Source organism: Euleptes europaea, chromosome 18 (assembly GCF_029931775.1).
Source record: "Euleptes europaea isolate rEulEur1 chromosome 18, rEulEur1.hap1, whole genome shotgun sequence".
In the NCBI taxonomy this organism is placed as follows: Eukaryota; Metazoa; Chordata; class Lepidosauria; order Squamata; family Sphaerodactylidae; genus Euleptes; species Euleptes europaea.
Genome location: NC_079329.1, coordinates 21,791,150 through 21,808,069, shown reverse-complemented (window position 1 = coordinate 21,808,069; position 16,920 = coordinate 21,791,150). Strand labels below are relative to the sequence as shown.

The 16,920-nt window shown below is 51.2% G+C and overlaps 1 protein-coding gene across 1 annotated transcript in view; it reads right to left on the bottom strand.

Moving 5' to 3' along the window:
* The window catches only part of LASP1 (LIM and SH3 protein 1), a 279,531-nt gene extending 274,126 nt beyond the window's left edge, over positions 1-5,405 (bottom strand). The window contains exon 1 of the mRNA XM_056863255.1: positions 5,397-5,405. The gene's annotated coding sequence lies outside the window, so the exon portion shown is untranslated. The remainder of the gene's footprint in view (positions 1-5,396) is intronic.
* Positions 5,406-16,920: the final 11,515 nt, after the last annotated feature.

Sequence of the window (16,920 nt, the reverse complement as noted above, 5' to 3'; positions counted from 1 at the left end):
TCTCTTCCCTGTAAGGTATCTGCCAAGCACATCACCTGTTTCACCCCACAAGGCCTTCTTCTCCCATAGAATCAGAGTTGGAAGGGATCACCAGAACTGTCTAGTCCAACCCCCTACACAATGCAGAAAATTCACAACTACCTCCCCCCCCCCCCGTGACTCCCTACTCCACGCCCAGAAGATGGAAACAACAATAAAATAAATTCCTCCAGGATCCCTGGCCAATCTGGCCTGGAGGAAAATTGCTTCCTGACCCCAAAGTGGTGATCGGCACTACCCTGGCCATGCAAGAAAGGGCCACGAGAGCCAAACACTGGTGCAAACCTTCCTGCCCTCCCTCTCATAATCTGCCTAAGGTCACAGAATCAGCATTGCTGACAGATGGCCAACTAGCCTCTGCTTAATACATACCACACCAAACTGGACTTTCTCCTGCCACGGCACAAAAGTAAACGCTGATCGCTTCCCTACAGTGAAATGCCCCAAACGAAGACAGGCTCCTGCCAAATTCAACCCATGTCGCCCCCGATCACCTTTTCTGCCACATTGCATCATTTCTTTCAATCCTCTCCTACCAGCCTCAAACAAGCACCCACAAACATACATTAAGACATGGCTCCGGAGAACCAGAGTTCTGACTGCCCTTCCTAATAAAATCGAGGAATCCTACCTGCTCACAACTCTAATCCACGCCAACCAGACCTCAATCTTGATCTGTAAGGAGCTTTAGGGAAAGATGGTGGGGGCAGCAAGGGGGGCACCAACAGTAGGAGAAAAACAGGACTGTACCTGCTGTTCTAAAGGCAAACTGTGCAAACATAAGAATGTCGCGATTCGAATCCCAGTAGCACAGAAGTAGGCCAGTTCCCAATTGTGCTACTCAAGATACAGAACGTTCAATTCCTGAAGGCATCTCAATTAAAACTGTCCCCACTCAGTTCAGAACAAAGCCAGAGAGGTTGAAAGCAACGGCCGAGAACTCCCCATGACTTCCTGGTCTTGTGGTACAGAGAGAACCCAGCGGGTGCCAAATCGCTTGGACCACTAGCCGAGTGGGCTGAGAACAAAACCAGAGTTTCTCCTGCCCCTGCACAAAAGACACAACTTGCAGGTTGCTCCGCTACAGTGAAATGCCCAAAACGAAGACAGGCTCCCACCAAATGGAGAGCGAGTACCCCCCCCCCCACCAATGGAAGCCTCATCTTTAGGCACCAAAGCCCCAGAAAGACAACCAGGACAGGGGGGTTTCCCCTCCAGCATCCCAGACACTTGACCCAAAAAGTCCTTAAACTAGAAGGCACCTTAAGATAGGGGGCTATGGCTCAGTGGTAGAGAATCTGCTTGGCATGCAGAAGGTCCCAGCTTCAATCCCCGGCATCTCCAGTTAAAGTGACTAGGCAAGTAGGTGATGTGAAAGACCCCTGCCTGAGACCCTGGAGAGCCGCTGCCAGTCAGACAATACTGACTTTGATGGACCAAAGGTCTGATTCAGTATAAGGCAGCTCCATGTGTTCATTGGTCACACCCAAGACAGAGATGGTTAGGAAGGCATAACTAATCCAAAAACAAAGGAGAGGAACAACGGAACTGGCATCCTGCTTCAGCAACTGAGCTGCGGTGGAGATCTAGAATTCCATTCCGGAGCAAAGATCTGCGCATTTCACCGCTATCCCTTCTTTGCCGAATTTGTTATTTTGGAAGGCAACTCACCCACCGATTGTCCACATCGTCCTTTCCTGAACCGTAAAGATCCACCTTTTCCAAGTAGCAAACGGCAGCACCTACCGCGTCTACACGCCAGCTCGGCCCTCCCCAAGCCCGGCCATACCCAATTCCCGCAGCCCCGGTTTCCTACTCTCAAAACAAAGCATCCCAGTTAGAATCATGGAGTTGGAAGGGACCAGCAGGGTCATCTAGTCCAGCCCCCTGCACAATGCAGGAAATTCACAACGACCTCCCCCCCCACACACCCCCAGCGACCCCTACTCCATGCCCAGAAGATGGCCAAGATGCCCTCCCTCTCATCATCTGCCTAAGGTCAGTTATTGCAAAGCTCCCACGGTGGGACACCATCCCACTCCAGTCTGCGCCCCGGGCGGGGTGCCTTCCCACCAATTCTCTATTAAAGTGGTTCTCATTCCCCCCTTCCACCATTGTTCGGAATATAATTCCCTCCCCTTCCCAAGATAGTCCTAGACTATTTATGCACGGGCGGGTTTGCCTTGGATTTGCCACTCTGTAGATGCACATCTGTCCTATCCAAATTCTCAAAACTCTACATGGGGGCTTATTTTTGAGAATTCGGGGGGGGGGGGAAACGAGCATCTAGAGAGCAGCAAATCCAAGGCAAAACCTCCAGCGCATAAATGGCCGTAAACTTTATTGAATGTCGCAGATGACATTAAAAACAAACTACAATTGTGCAGATTGCACATAATCGACAGGACGCTTTGCTGAATAGTGGCCCCAATCCCACCCCCCGGAACCCTAAAATCCCCCCCGGGGGGGAAATTCCCCTTGTTGAGAACCCACGCCCTATTGCAACCAGGGCAGCTCTTCCTCGCGCCCCCAAAAAACACCCCAGATCACCCCCCCTCCCCAATATGCCTCCCAGCCAGCCCCGATCCCCGAGTCTCCCCGTCCCTTGTCTTACCTTTAACCCGACCAGCGTGGCGCCCCTCCCTCCAAATGCAGCCCGGGCTCATCCCCGGCCCCACCTGGTGTCTCCTGGCCACGCCCCTCCTCCCGGCGGAGGCCAATGGGAGGGCGCCGCCGGGCGAGAGGCGTGGCCGCCGAGCGCTCGGACTGGCCGAGGCGCGCCACGTTGACACAAAAGTTTGACGCTTCCCAAACTTTGCTCCTGCGGCGCCTTACTTGGCAGGGCGCTCAGGCGACCCCTCCCCTGCGCATCCTGGAGGGGAGGGTCCGCCCCTTTGGTGGTCAGGGGTGCCCCCATCGGGGAGGGGTGGGGGAGAAGAACATAAGGAAAGCCACGCTGGATCAGACCCAGGCTAGGAAAAGTTTCCCATGCTAGGAAAAGTTGAGGGCAGCAGGAAAAGAGGAAGACCCAACAAGAGATGGGCTGACTCAATAAAGGAAACCACGGCCTTCAATTTGCAAGATCGGAGCAAGGCTGTCAAAGATAGGACGTTTTGGAGGACTTTCATTCATAGGGTCGCCATGAGTCGGAAGCGACTTGACGGCACTTAACACACACACGCTACATTTTGGGCACCAGGCTGCTTTCGGTTCCAAGGCAGAGAAGCATAGCCAGTAAAAGCGGTGGCAATCCTACATGCAGTTCATCTCAGCAGCTCTGCAGGAGACTTGGGAGTAAGAACATAAGAAAGGCCCTGCTGGATCAGACCCAGGCCCGTCAAGTCCAGCAGTCTGTTCACACAGTGGCCAACCAGATGACTCTAGGAAGCCCCCAAACAAGACGACTGCGGCAGCACCATCCTGCCTGTGTTCCACAGCTCCCAAGATAATAGCAAATCTCCCTGCAAGGGGCAGAAGTGGGCAACCTAGTCAAAATGTCTTTTTTTTTTTTTAAGGGATCCTGCTCTCATGTTTTAACAGGAGAACAAACCCATCTACATTTTCCCTAACATGGACAGAAGAAATGGGAGAGACGTTAGCAACTAAATTCGGGACAGAAGCAATGAAAGAGACTTTAGCCGTAGTACTAAATTTTGGGCACCAGGCTGCTTTCGGTTCCAAGGCAGAGAAGCATAGCCAGTAAAAGCGGTGGCAGCCCTACATGCAGTTCATCTCTGCAGGAGACACAAACTTGGGAGTAAGAACATAAGAAGGGCCCTGCTGGATCAGATCAAGGCCTGTTAAGTCCAGCAGTCTGTTCACACAAACAAGACAACTGCATCAGCAGCAGCCTGCCTGTGTTCCACAGCACCTAATATAATCGGCATGCTCCTCTGATCCTGGAGAGAATAGGTATGCATCATGACCAATATCCATTTTAACTAGTAGCTATGAATACCCCTTTCCTCCATGAACATGCCCACTCCCCTCTTAAAGCCTTCCACACCAGCTTGCCCTCAGTATTTCACACCAGCTTGCCCTCAGTAGGCCTCAGGTTGCAATCCCCAGGTCTGCTCAACCTCATAGAATCATATGGGTAAAAACGCAGGGGAGGTTTTACCTTGGATTTGCCGCTTTCTAAAGGCATCTTTTCCTCATCTGAATTCTCAGAAATCTGCATGGGGGCTTCTTTTTGAGTTTTGAGAATTTGGCTGGGGGAAATGTACCTTTAGAGAGCTGCAAATCCAAGGCAAAACCTCCCATGCATTTTCGCCCATAGAGTTGGAAGGGACCACCAGAGTCATCTATTCCAACCCCCTGCACAATGCCGGAAATTCACAACTGCCTCCCCATGCCCAGAAGATGGCCAAGATGCCCTCCCTTTCATCATCTGCCTAAGGTCATAGAATCAGCATTGCTGACAGATGGCCATCTAGGCTCTGCTTAAAAACCTCCAGGGAAGGAGAGCTTACCACCTCCTGAGGAGGCCTGCTCCACTGAGGAACTGTTAAGAAAATTCCAGCGTGGAGAGCCAGCGTGGTGTAGTGGTTAAGAGCAGTAGTTAGGAGCAGTGGGCTCTGATCTGGAGAACCGGGTTTGATTCCCCACTCCTCCACATGAGCAGCGAAGGCTAATCTGGTGAACCAGGTTGGTTTCCTCACTCCTCCACATGAATCCAGCTGGGTGACCTTGGGCTAGTCTCAGCTCTCTTAGAGCTCTCTCAGCCCCACCTACCTCACAGGATGTCGTGAAACGATAGCTTCACAGGTTGGATTCTGCAGCATCCCTGTTGAACTCCCTCTCCTTCCCAAATTCGACCCTCCCCAGGCTCTGTCCCCAAATCTACAGAAATCTCCCAACCCGCAGACAACACCCTACAACTACCCCAAGGTTCTGCCACCTCACTCCGCTGCATGTTAGGCCAGGGGAAGTATCATTTAGTTTCCGGTAGAAAGGTCTGCTTGTCCTAATGGTTTACCCAGGTCAACTGGGAGTAAGAAGAAGAAGAGTTGGTTTTTTATATGCCAACTTTCTCTACCTTTTAAGGAGAATCAAACCGGTTTACAATCTCCTTCCCTTCCTCTCCCAACAACAGACACCTTGTGAGGTAGGTGGGGCTGAGAGAGTTCTGAGAGAACTGTGACTAGCCCAAGGTCACCCAGCAGGCTTCATGTGGAGGAGTGGGGAAGCCCCAATGAAACATAAAATTGCCTTCTTTCCAGCAATCATATCACTGGTTAGCGGCACGGGGAAAGGTGGCTGCCCATCTGCTTGGCTTGTAGAAGATCCCAGGTTCAATCCAGAGCCTTTCCAGTTAAAAGGATCAGGTAGTAGGTGATTGGAAAGACCTCTGAGACCCTGGAGAAGAAGAGTTGATTTTTGTATGCCAACGTTCTCTACCACTTAAGGGAGAATCAAACCGATTTACAATCACCTTCCCTTCCCCTCCCCACAACAGATACCCTGTGAGGTAGGTGAGGCTGAGAGAGCTCTTAATAGAACTGTGACTAGCCCAAGGTCACCCAGCTGGCTTCATGTGTAGGAGTGGGGAAACAAATCCAGTTCACCAGATTAACCTCCGCCGCTGATGTGGAGGGGTGGGGTATCAAACCCTCTTCTCCAGATTAGAGTCCACCACTTTTAACCACTACACCACGCTGGTAACAGGAGGCGGAAGCTGTAAATCCAAGGCTATGTGAATGCAGAAGGATTTTTTCTTCCTTCTCTGGGGCACGGGAGGAGTCCACAGACTGAATGTCCAAATAGCTTGGAGTGGCTCCAAAACACTCTCAGCACCCTGGGCCAGGAGAAGAACCTGACTGGGCCTCTGTCCAGTTGCTGGGTGACCTGAGCCAGAGTGACCCTTGGCAGAAAGCATTCTGTGGGTGGGAAGGCTTTTCCTTTCCCAATAGCACCACCATGTCGCATGCACTCCTCTGCGGGAGCTCACCAAAGGCGGGAGGCAGCCGTAATGCTCACAGGCCAGGGGATCGCAGCAGATTGTCCTGAAGAGGGTCACATGAACACACGAAGCTGCCTTATACTGAATCGGAACCTTGATCCATCAAAGTCAGTATTGTCTACTCAGACCAGCAGTGACTCTCCAGGGTCTCAGGCAGAGCTCTTTCACATCACCTACTTGCCTAGTCCCTTTAACTGGAGATGCCGGGGATTGAACCTGGGACCTGCATGCCGAGCAGATGCTCTACCACTGAGCCACAGCAGACTAGTGGGGGAAGCACCATTATGATCCACCCAGAGACTTGAAGGGGAGGGAGCAAGCCAAGTTGGGGACAGCAGGGAGAGCTGTGAGCACTGCAAACGGGGCAGTTGAAGGGTGGAGGGAGGAGATGAGTTGTGGAGGAGCTGCTGGATCCAGGAGGTCTATTGTGTGGAAGACTGGGAAACAATTTTTTTCTGGGACCCCAATATGCCAAAGGTATTTTTACTTACTTCCTTTGGACCCCAGCTTTCTCCCCATTGGGGACCCAAAGCAGCTTCATTGTTCCCCTGTCCTCCATTTTATCCTCACAGCAACCTTGTGAGGTATGTTAGTCTAAGAGTGTGAGACTGGCCCAAGTTTGCCCAGAAAGTTTCCATGGCAGGGCAGGGATACAAACCTGGGCTTCCCAGATCCTCGTCCAACACTCTGATTACTACACCGTGTTGCCATGCTTTGCATCTAGCAATTTCCACTGTTTCTTTTTTCTCTTCCATCTAGTTTTCATAAATATTACCTTCCAACAAAATTATCTTCCTTCCTTCCTTCCTTCCTTCCTTCCTTCCTTCCTTCCTTCCTTCCTTCCTTCCTTCCTTCCTTCCTTCCTTCCTTCCTTCCTTCCTTCCTTCCATCCATCCATCCATCCATCCATCCATCCATCCATCCATCCATCCATCCTCCTCTCCCCAGTTCTGCCATCTATACAGCCATTTTGCCTGTACTTTCCTAAACACACATCCTAAGGACACTTTCTGCTTCAATATGAACCATCTTGTCTCTCCTACTGCTTGGAAACATCTGTCCACACTTCAGGACACACAATTCTAGACGTGTGGAGAATGATAGGGCAGAGGAAACCACAAAGTTTTCCTTTCTTCCTGTGAGAAGTAAGCCCTTTAGGATATATTCTTATGAAACTGGGTCAGAGAAGGAAGGTCATGTTGGGTGTCAGAAACAGATTTAGGATGCAATCCTAAGGACACTTACTAGAGAGTAAGGCCTGTTGAATTCAGTGGGACCTATTTCTGAGTATACATACTGAGGATTGTATGTGCTCAGTTTTGCTTCAGATCCATTATTAGGGTTGCCAACCTCCAGGTGGTGGCTGGAGATCTCCTGCTAGTGTGGTGTAGTGGTTAAGGGCGTGGAGTAGTATGTGCGATTATGCATGCCTTTTCCGCCTGTCAGAGGTCACCTTGCTCTCCCCGCGCTTTGCCCGTGTTTCCCAGATGCTGTTTTAGCCAGAATCTGAAAAATGCAGGCAAAATGCACGGGGAGAGTGAGGCGGCCTCTGATGGTCGGAAAAGGCATGCATAATCAAAAGGAAGCCCAAAGGAAGCATAAAATGCCTTCTTTCCAGCAATCATATCACTGGTTAGTGGCACGGGGAAAGGTTGGGGTTCAGCGGCTGCCCATCTGCTTGGCTTGTAGAAGATCCCAGGTTCAATCCAGAGCCTTTCCAGTTAAAAGGATTAGGTAGTAGGAGATAGGAAAGACCTCTGAGACCCTGGAGAAGGAGAAGAAGAAGACGTTGATTTTTATATGCTATTTTTCTCTACCTTTTAAGGAGAATCAAACCGGCTTACAATCCCCTTCCCTTCCCCTCCCCACAACAGGCACCCTGTGAGGTAGGTGGGGCTGAGAAGGCTCTAAGAGAGCTGTGACTGGCCCAAGGTCACCCAGCTGGCTTCATGTGGAGGAGTGGGGAAACCAACCGGTTCACCAGATTAGCCTCCGCCGCTCATGTGGAGGAGTGGGGAATCAAACCCGGTTCTCCAGATTAGAGTCTGTCGCTCCAAACAACCGCTCTTAAACACTACACCACGCTGGCTCTCTGCTGCCAGTCAGAGTAGGCCAATGGTCTGACTGAAAACTGCTTTATGTGTTCGTGGATCTGGACTGTGCCCCAGTAGTAACAATTGCATCCACACGGTGTCAGCCTAGCACCACCTTCTCCCCCCCCCATTCTCTCTGCTTTTCTCTTTTTTCTCTTCCATCACTTCCAGAGCACCATTCTTAACAGTAGCCATCTCCCGTCCTTAATATCTGGTAATTACCGTATTTGGCTCACAAGAGTGTAGAGAATCTAAAGTTGTATTACAGGTGCAAGTTCTGAATCCCTTACTCTGGCCCACTGACCTGGATTTGGATTACTCTGGTTTTGGGTAGCCTTTGTCCTTTTTGATGCAGCATGCTGAAGGGCAAACTGGATTTGATAACGACGGTATTTCAGGCCTCAGTCCATATATGTCAGGATTTAGACTTACAGTAGGGTCTACGGACCAGGAACTGAGCAGGGGAGTGTATTGTGACAGGGAATTGTTTTCAGAGGCTATTGACTCAAGGCTGGGGACCTAAAACAACAGCTTCCGTGTGAACTAACTGGAAGCTCCCAAAATATTTAACTTTCTTGCGTCGGTCACAGGCCACTCCTGTTTACAGACAGCTCTGCGGCACCAGAGGTAACCTACCTACCCCGCTCTGCTAGGGTTGCCAACCTCCAGGTAATTGTAGCAAAGAAACAGTACAGACTCAATATATAACAAACACTGTATTCAATTTAACTAAGTGCAGCAAAGACAATACAAGTGATTACATACAAGAAACATTAAATTACAAAAATATATACCAAAATGAGGCAACGGCGCTTTAAGCAGTAATAGCTATCTCCAAAGGAAGATAAAGGCAAAAAAGTCCAATTAATAGACGATGGTAAATCACCTAGCGTCTATGATGGCATAAAGTTGCTCCAAAATGTTCTATGGAAAAGCAAAGAACAGAAGAGGAAACGCTATTCCGGATATTCGTAGCGCTTTCACCACAGCATAGCTTCATCAGCCTCAAAGGTTAAGAACATAAGAACGGCCCTGCTGGATCAGACCAAGGCCCATCAAGTCCAGCAGTCTGTTCACACAGTGGCCAACCGGGTGCCTCTAGGAAGCCCACAAACAAGACGACTGCAGCAGCACCATCCTGCCTGTGTTCCACCGCACCCAAAATAATAGGCATGCTCCTCTGATACTAGATAGGTATGCAGCATGACCAGTATCCATTCTAACTAATAGCAATGAATACCCCTCTCCTCCATGAATATGTCCACTCCCCTCTTAAAGCCCTCCAAGCTGGTAGCCATCACCACATCCTGGGGAAGGGAGTTCAAGGTTAGAGGATAAAGCCCATTTGAAACAATATCATACATGTCTGGGAGGTTCATAGTCTTTAAAAGTTAATGTAGTTGTCTTCAAAGTTATGGTTTTTGATTTTTGATTTTTAGTTTTAGCTTTTTTAGCTCCCATTAAGAATGGGCTGCTGAAACCAACAGGTCGTCTTTACCTTCCTTTGGAGATTGAGTCTGTACTGTTTCTTTGCTACAATCGTTGGTTAACAGTATAGTGAGTTGTTTGCAAACCTCCAGGTAATAGCAGAAGATCTCCTGCTATTACAACTGATCTCCAGCCGATAGAGATCCGTTCACCTGGAGAAAATGGCTGCTTTGGCAATTGGACTCTATGGCATCGAAGTCCCTCCCCAAACCCTGCCCTCCTCAGGCTCCGCCCCAAAAACCTCCCACTGATGGAGAAGAGGGACCTGGTAACCATATGCTCTGCTATTTGTTTCCTTGTTTTAGGGCTGATTCTCCAGTCAAACAATGTAAGCAACTATTTGGGATGACACATTGAGTAGGGTACTGATGCACTATGGGGGCTCTGCTCACTTCCAGCCATCAGTTCCGAGGTAATTGGCTTCCTTTCCTGGGCCTGAACCACTGGTGGCTAAATCTCTTGGCTGGCAACCCTGGGAGACTGGCAGGGTAGGACTTACCCCAATTGCATCCCACAACAGTGCAACTGCGACCTCACTTCTGGCTGCATAACTGGAAGTGACCTCTCCAGGTCACTTGTGGGATGCTCTAGGACTGACCCGAAACTCAGTGGTAAAAACCATAGAGTTTCAGGTGAATCCTTGTACAACATGGTGACATCACTTCTGATTCAATAGCCAGGAGTGGCATTGTGGGTTGTCCCCCCACCACATTTTGCCTATACCGCCACACTGAGTACCAGTGGAGTACGAGGAAGAACCAGCAAGGGAGTAGGCAAATGGCAACCCTAGACATCTCCTTAGGGGCTGCCACAGAAGTGTCCCAGCATGGCCCCAGAATGGCATGGGTGGCAGAATACTTTGAACCAACCCTGCCTCCTTTTCAAGCTGAGTTAAAGGGCTGTTAACCAAAGGAATAGTCAAGTCAAGCTTATTGTATAAGGCCGTGTGTGTGTGTGTGTTAAGTGCCGTCAAGTCACTCCCGAGTCATGGTGACCCTATGAATGAAAGTCCTCCAAAATGTCGTATCTTTGACAGCCTTGCTCAGATCTTGCAAACTGAGGGCTGTGGCTTCCTTTATTGAGTCAATCCATCTCTTGTTAGGACTTCCTCTTTTCTGCTGCAGCCATAGGCCATTACAATCTAAAACAGTCTAACCAAAGGAATAGTTATCAGCAGCTATGGACAGTATACAAAGCTGCCTTATACTGAGGCCAGATTCGTACATTACAGAGTATGCAGTTTGGGTCTGGAGTCTACATGCTGTGTCAGACAAACTCAGTCAGATGTGAGTTGCAAATTCTCCTCAATTCCCGTGTGCATGGTCCCCGATTCTTATCAGGACTGGAGCATTTGTGAAGAAGGAGCTTCACCTTTCCCCCTTGCGCCAGTTTCCCAACTTGAAACAATCCCAGGAAGTGCTATTTGGCCTGTTGGGGGATGCCATGTGTATCTTAAGGAACATGTCGCTTTCCCCAGATAACTAGGGTTGCCAACCTCCAGGTACTCGCTGGAGATATCCTGCGATTACAACCGATCTCCAGCCGATAGAGATCAGCTCCCCTGGAGAAAATGACCACTTTGGCAATTGGACTCTATGGCACTGAAGTCCCTCTCCTCCCCAAACCCCACCCTCCTCAGGCTTTGCCCCAAAAACCTCCCGCCGGTGGTGAAGAGGGACCTGGCAACCCTACCAGATAACCCTGTTTCAGGACACAAATGGCCCAATGTTGTCTACCCTGACCAAGATCTCTTGGAGATACCAGGAATTAAACCTGGTTCTTCCTGCCACTGAGCTGGGTTCCCTCCCCATTCAGAACAAAGGTGAAGAAGAAAAGGCAGCTGCGACGGTGCCCGCTGTGACATCCCTCTTCCTCTGTCTGGCTGAATATCCCTCAGTTCCTTTTGGTAACTCCCCTGATCATCCCAACTTATCTCCTGATTCTCAGTATTTCACATCTTAAATCTCTTCCCTGCTCCTCTCCCACTGCTGGTCCATGCTGCCCATCTGGTTCTTTCGTCCTGTTCCATCCCTGTGGAGAGCGAGGACATGGAGGGGCTCCATCTGGCACGCTCCTGCCGTGTCTTCCCAAGGGGTCCTCGACACCAGCTGATGGCATCCACTCCCGGCTGGAAAGATATACCTCTTTTTCTCCCTCCTCCCCACATTCCCTGCCTCCAGCTGCATTTTCTGGGTCGGCCCCAGGCGGGACAAGCCCATAGGGCAGACTTGGGATTTTTAGGCCACCGAGATGCCTTGGGGCATCGCTCCGTGTATGTTGGGGGAGTAGAAAATGGGTTGCCTGGAGCACAAGCGGGACCAAGTCTTAAAAGCACCAGTAGGGAGATGTAGGGATCTACAGAGTCAGACTTAGAAGAAGAAGAAGAGTTGGTTTTTATATGCCGACTTTCTCTACCACTTAAGGGAGACTCAAACCGGCTTACAATCACCTTCTCTTCCCCTCCCCACAACAGACTCCCTGTGAGGTAGGTGGGGCTGAGGGAGATCTAAGAGAGCTGTGACTGGCCCAAGGTCACCCAGCTGGCTTCATGTGTAGGTGTGGGGAAACCAACCCAGTTCACCAGATTAGTGTCTGCCACTCATTCGGAGGAGGTTCTCCAGATTAGAGTCCACCGCTCCTAACCACCGCTCTGAACCACTACACCATGCTGACTCTCTGAGGAGGCCTCAGTTGAGGTGGTGTGTGAGGCAGATATCAGAAAAATGTGGGTCCAGGAATTTGGCAGGCCTGGTGGGCAGGCCAGAATAGTAGGAGGCTGTGGATCATGATTAAGGCCCTTGACTAAGGTTGTCAGGTCCCTCTTCGCCACCAGTGGGAGGTTTTTGGGGCGGAGCCCGAGGAGGGTCGAGTTTGGGGAGGGACTTCAATGCCATAGAGTCCAATTGCCAAAGTGGCCGTTTTCTCCAGGTGAATTGATCTCTATCGGCTGGAGATCAGTTGTAATAGCAGGAGGTCTCCAGCTAGTACCTGGAGGTTGACAACCCTAGCCTTGACAGCGTTGCCAGGTGAGGCCCGGATATGGGAAGGTTTTGAGTAAAGTCTGAATTACAGTGGCAGAGCTGAGGCAGGGGACACAATTTGAGATTGAGGGATTTGGGACTGAGGGATGTAGCGGCTAAACCAGTACAGGGAACCTTATGCTGGGAAACAGGTTGTGGCTGCTTATTGCTGGAGATGGGGGGTGGGAGGACAATTGGGGTAAGAAGGTGGAAGGTAGGATAGCCTGGTCCCTCTTCGCCACCGGTGGGAGATGTTGGGGGCAGAGCCCAAGGAGGGCGGGGTTTGAGGAGGGGAGGGGACTTCAACCCATAGAGTCCAATTGCCAAAGCGGCCTTTTCCTCCAGGTGAACTGACCTCTGTCGGCTGGAGATCAGTTGTAACAGCAGGAGATCTCCAGCTAATACCTGGAGGTTGGCAACCCTAGCGGCAGGCCAGGTCTGGGATGTGGGACAGTTGCAGCTGGAGATTAGAGGGCAGCTCACAGAACGGGGAGGAGCGGGGAGAGAGAAGAGCGTTTTCCAATCCCTTTGACATGATGTGTTGGGCACCCCCCAGGACCCCGAGAGACGGCTGGAGAAGGGAAAAGGCAGTCCGCTCCGCCGCGCTGGATCGCCCCGGCCCAGTCTGTGACTCACATCGAAGTGACACGTGCCGGGGATCTGGTTGTGGGGGGAAGGGCTTGAGCCGTGTGACGGAAAGCAATGAGCGCCAAGTCCTCTGCTTGGAGCTTTCTTGACATGGGTAGAGATGGGGGTGGGTGGCGGCTGCCGAGGCCACCAAACTCTCCGATATGGCCTCTTCGATACCTTTCAGTCCTGTGGCCCTCCTCAAGTGTGCAAGCACCCTTCCTTCCCCCACAGTGTGCCAAAGATGCGCGCACGCACACACAACATGTCTAGCCACAGCTCCCCTTTCGTGCTGGGCTGCATCTGGACCTATGAAATCGCTGGTTGCTGCTGAACTTCCTTATCTGCCTGGCCTCAAGGGATGCGGCTGAGGATCTGAATCTCCTCCGCCCCCCCTGGACTGATATTTCTGGGGCAGCCTTGAGAGAGGAGCATTTGCCGGGGTGGAGGGGGGGGGGTAAAGTCAGAGCTTGGAATGGAACCACCTTAAAGTCACAATTAACAAAATCAGGGCCCTGTCAGTGGCGGGAGATAATCCAAAGCGATGGGGCTGGGGGGGCTGCACAGGGGAGGGCAGGGAAGGACATGGACCGAGACAGGGGATACAGGGATCCCCCATTTCCATGTGCGGGCAGGTTTTGGGCTTCTCGGGGAGGCGGCTATTCTGGATCGAAGTCCGTGGGGGGACGTCCAGGAAGTGACTTTCTTACCCATCACTATAATAGAAAGGGGAATATTTGGGAGCCGGGCACTGATGGGTTTGGAGGTGGTTTCGTTTTGCTCTCCCTCCCCATCCAGCGTTGGTGGGGGACAGCACCGAGGGATTATGTGCCGTAAACCTCCTCAGCAATCCATCCCCTCCGGGCATCGCCCACCCCTTCGCCAGCCAACCCCCCCCCTCCCCAATCGTGTGTCGCCGGGCGGATAGATCGGGCCTGACAGTCCCTGACTCCCCCCAGGCCCCCTTCACACATGAGTCAATCTGCTTTGCATTTTTAATTGACGGCATGTCGCAGCAACAGAAATTTGTACTTAGCTCCCCCCTCCCAGACCACATGGACAATTCCCCCCCACCTACCCCACACACAACATACTTTTCATAATGCTGCTGCCAACTACCAGGCCCCTTGGGAACCTGAAGGAGATATTTTGCCTCTCCGTTCCAGCCATAAGATGACCAGATCACCCAGGAGCCTTTTTCTATTCTGGGCCATTCGGTCCTGACCAAGGGTGACACCGTCCTGGTTTTTTCCTCTCTCTCTCTTCCCGACCGTGTGCTGTTTGACCCTGATCTTATGAAACTGGTCCCACCTGATTCTTCTGCTTTTGTGCAAAACCCTGAATTCTGACTCAGTGTCCTACATGCGTCTCTGCTCTGATATGCTGGGGTTGCTTGCCAACCTCCAAGTGGGGCCTGCAGATCTCCCAGAATAAGAATTGATCTCCAGCCTACAGAGAGCCATACCCCTGGAGAAAATGTAGGGTTGCCAGGTCCCTCTTCCCTCCGGCGAGAGGTTTTTGGGGTGGAGCCTGAGGAGGGCAGGGTTTGGGGAGGGGGGTCTTCAATGCCATAGAGTCCAATGGCCAATGCGGCCATTTTCTCCAGGTGAACTGATCTGTATCGACTGGAGATCAGTTGTAATAGCAGGAGATCTCCAGCTAGTACCTGGAGGTTGGCAACCCTAGTTGGCAGCCTTGTGTACATTCTCCTGCATTTGTGCAGTCCCCATGTTGTCAGAAAGAGGCAATGCCTGTGTGGATTTTCAGCACTGGTATATGTGAACCAGAACCCTGAAAAATCAGGGTTTTGTGTAGCGTGCAGTTTGTACGTGCATGCAGAATCTTCACATTGACCCTTTCACGCCGCATGGCATCAGGCGCATTGTTGGTAGCGAGCACTCCTGCTACATGTGGTTGACAGAATCCACTAACATGCAATCACAGTGTCTGGGAAGGAGTATTATCCTAAGCGGATGCTTCTTTCCTGGCTGTTTCTCTGGGGGGGGGGGTTACTGCACTTTGTATTCCCAGTGTGAAAACGTTATAAAAAACATCACTTTAAAAGGGTTTTTGGATACCACGGCTTATAAATGGTTGGAAGACGTTTTCACAGCTAAAGGGGCCAAACAAAGTGCGAACAGTATTTTTTGTAATGTTTTCAAACACTTAATACATCGGTGGGAATACATAGAAAGTGCGAACAGTATTTTTTTTAATAACGTTTTCAAACTCTTAATACATCGCTGGGAATACAAGTGCGGTAACCCCCCCCCCACGGTCTTTGTCCAACTGGACCTAAACCAGCTTCATTTCTTGCTCGCATCCCACACCGACACAGTCCTGCAGATAGCACTGCCCATGGGCTCTTGGCTCTGACTTGATTCTGGAACCCTGCTGTCATAGGCTGGCAGATTCCAACACCGTGCTCTCGCCCTAACTACTTTTCTCCTGTCTCAGATAGAATGGTTTTGACCGAGGGTGCCAATCTTGTCTACTTTCCCCCTTTTTCTTGGAATGGCAGATCATAAGAACAGCCCAGCTGGATAAGACTAGTGGTCCACCTAGTCCAGCATCCTGTCTCACACAGTGCCCGGACAGTCACTCCAGAAGGCCAACAACCGGGCATAGAGTCCGAGGCCTTTCCCTGGTGTTGCCTCCTGGCACTGAGAGGTTTATTGCCTGTGAATGTGGAGGTTCCCTTTAGTCACCATGGCTTGGTCCTCCTGAACCAGTTCTAGTGTTTTGCCTTCCAAGCTGTTCAGACTTGACCCTCTTCCTTCCCCTCTCATCCTGTCTACGATTTCAAGCAGGTAGGGTTGCCAACCTCCAGGTACTAGCTGGAGATCTCCTGCTATTACAACTGATCTCCAGCCGATAGAGATCAGTTCACCTGGAGAAAATGGCTGCTTTGGCAATTGGACTCTATGGCATTGAAGTCCCTCCCCTCCCCAAACCCCGCCCTCCTCAGGGTCTGCCCCCAAAACCTTCCGCCGGTGGCGAAGAGGAACCTGGCAACCCTACAAGTAGGTAAGTTAGGGCCTCTTGCCTTCTGTTTCCTTCTCAATAGGCCCTGGTCCAGTGCTCCAACTCAACCTGCTTTTCTGCTTTCCTTGAGCTGGTCCCAGATGACCATAGGGTTGTCAACCTCCAGGTGGTGGCTGGAGATTTCCTGCTATTAAAACTGATCTCCAGGTGACAGAGAAAGGTTCCCCTGGAGATAATGGCCGCTTTGGCCATTGGGCTCTATGGCATTGAAGTCCCTCCCCTCTCCAAACCCTCCCCTCCCCAGGCTGTATTCCTAAATCTCCAGGAATTCCCATCCCAGAGTTGGCAACCGTAGGATGGAACATCATTTAGGGTTTGGATGTACTGGGTAGCCTGCTGGAACATTGTGGGGGCCAGGGGCTTAAGAGTCAGGATCCTTTGAGCATTGTGCACAGATAGGTTTGAGGCATGGGGAACTAGGGTTCCTAGGTTTTGGTGAGAATGGAGTCTCTAGGGCCTGTATGACTAGAGTGAGCGGGACCCACGGACCTGCACCCTAAGGTCCTCGGAGGCGGCAGCAGATGGGGGCTTGGAGCCCCAAATCCCAGCTTTTCGTTTTTCCATCCCTGCAGCCTTTGACTACAAGGTGCAGCAGCTCCACGCCTCTCTCTCTGTGCCGTCTGTCCCGTTTCCCCCCCCCCCATCC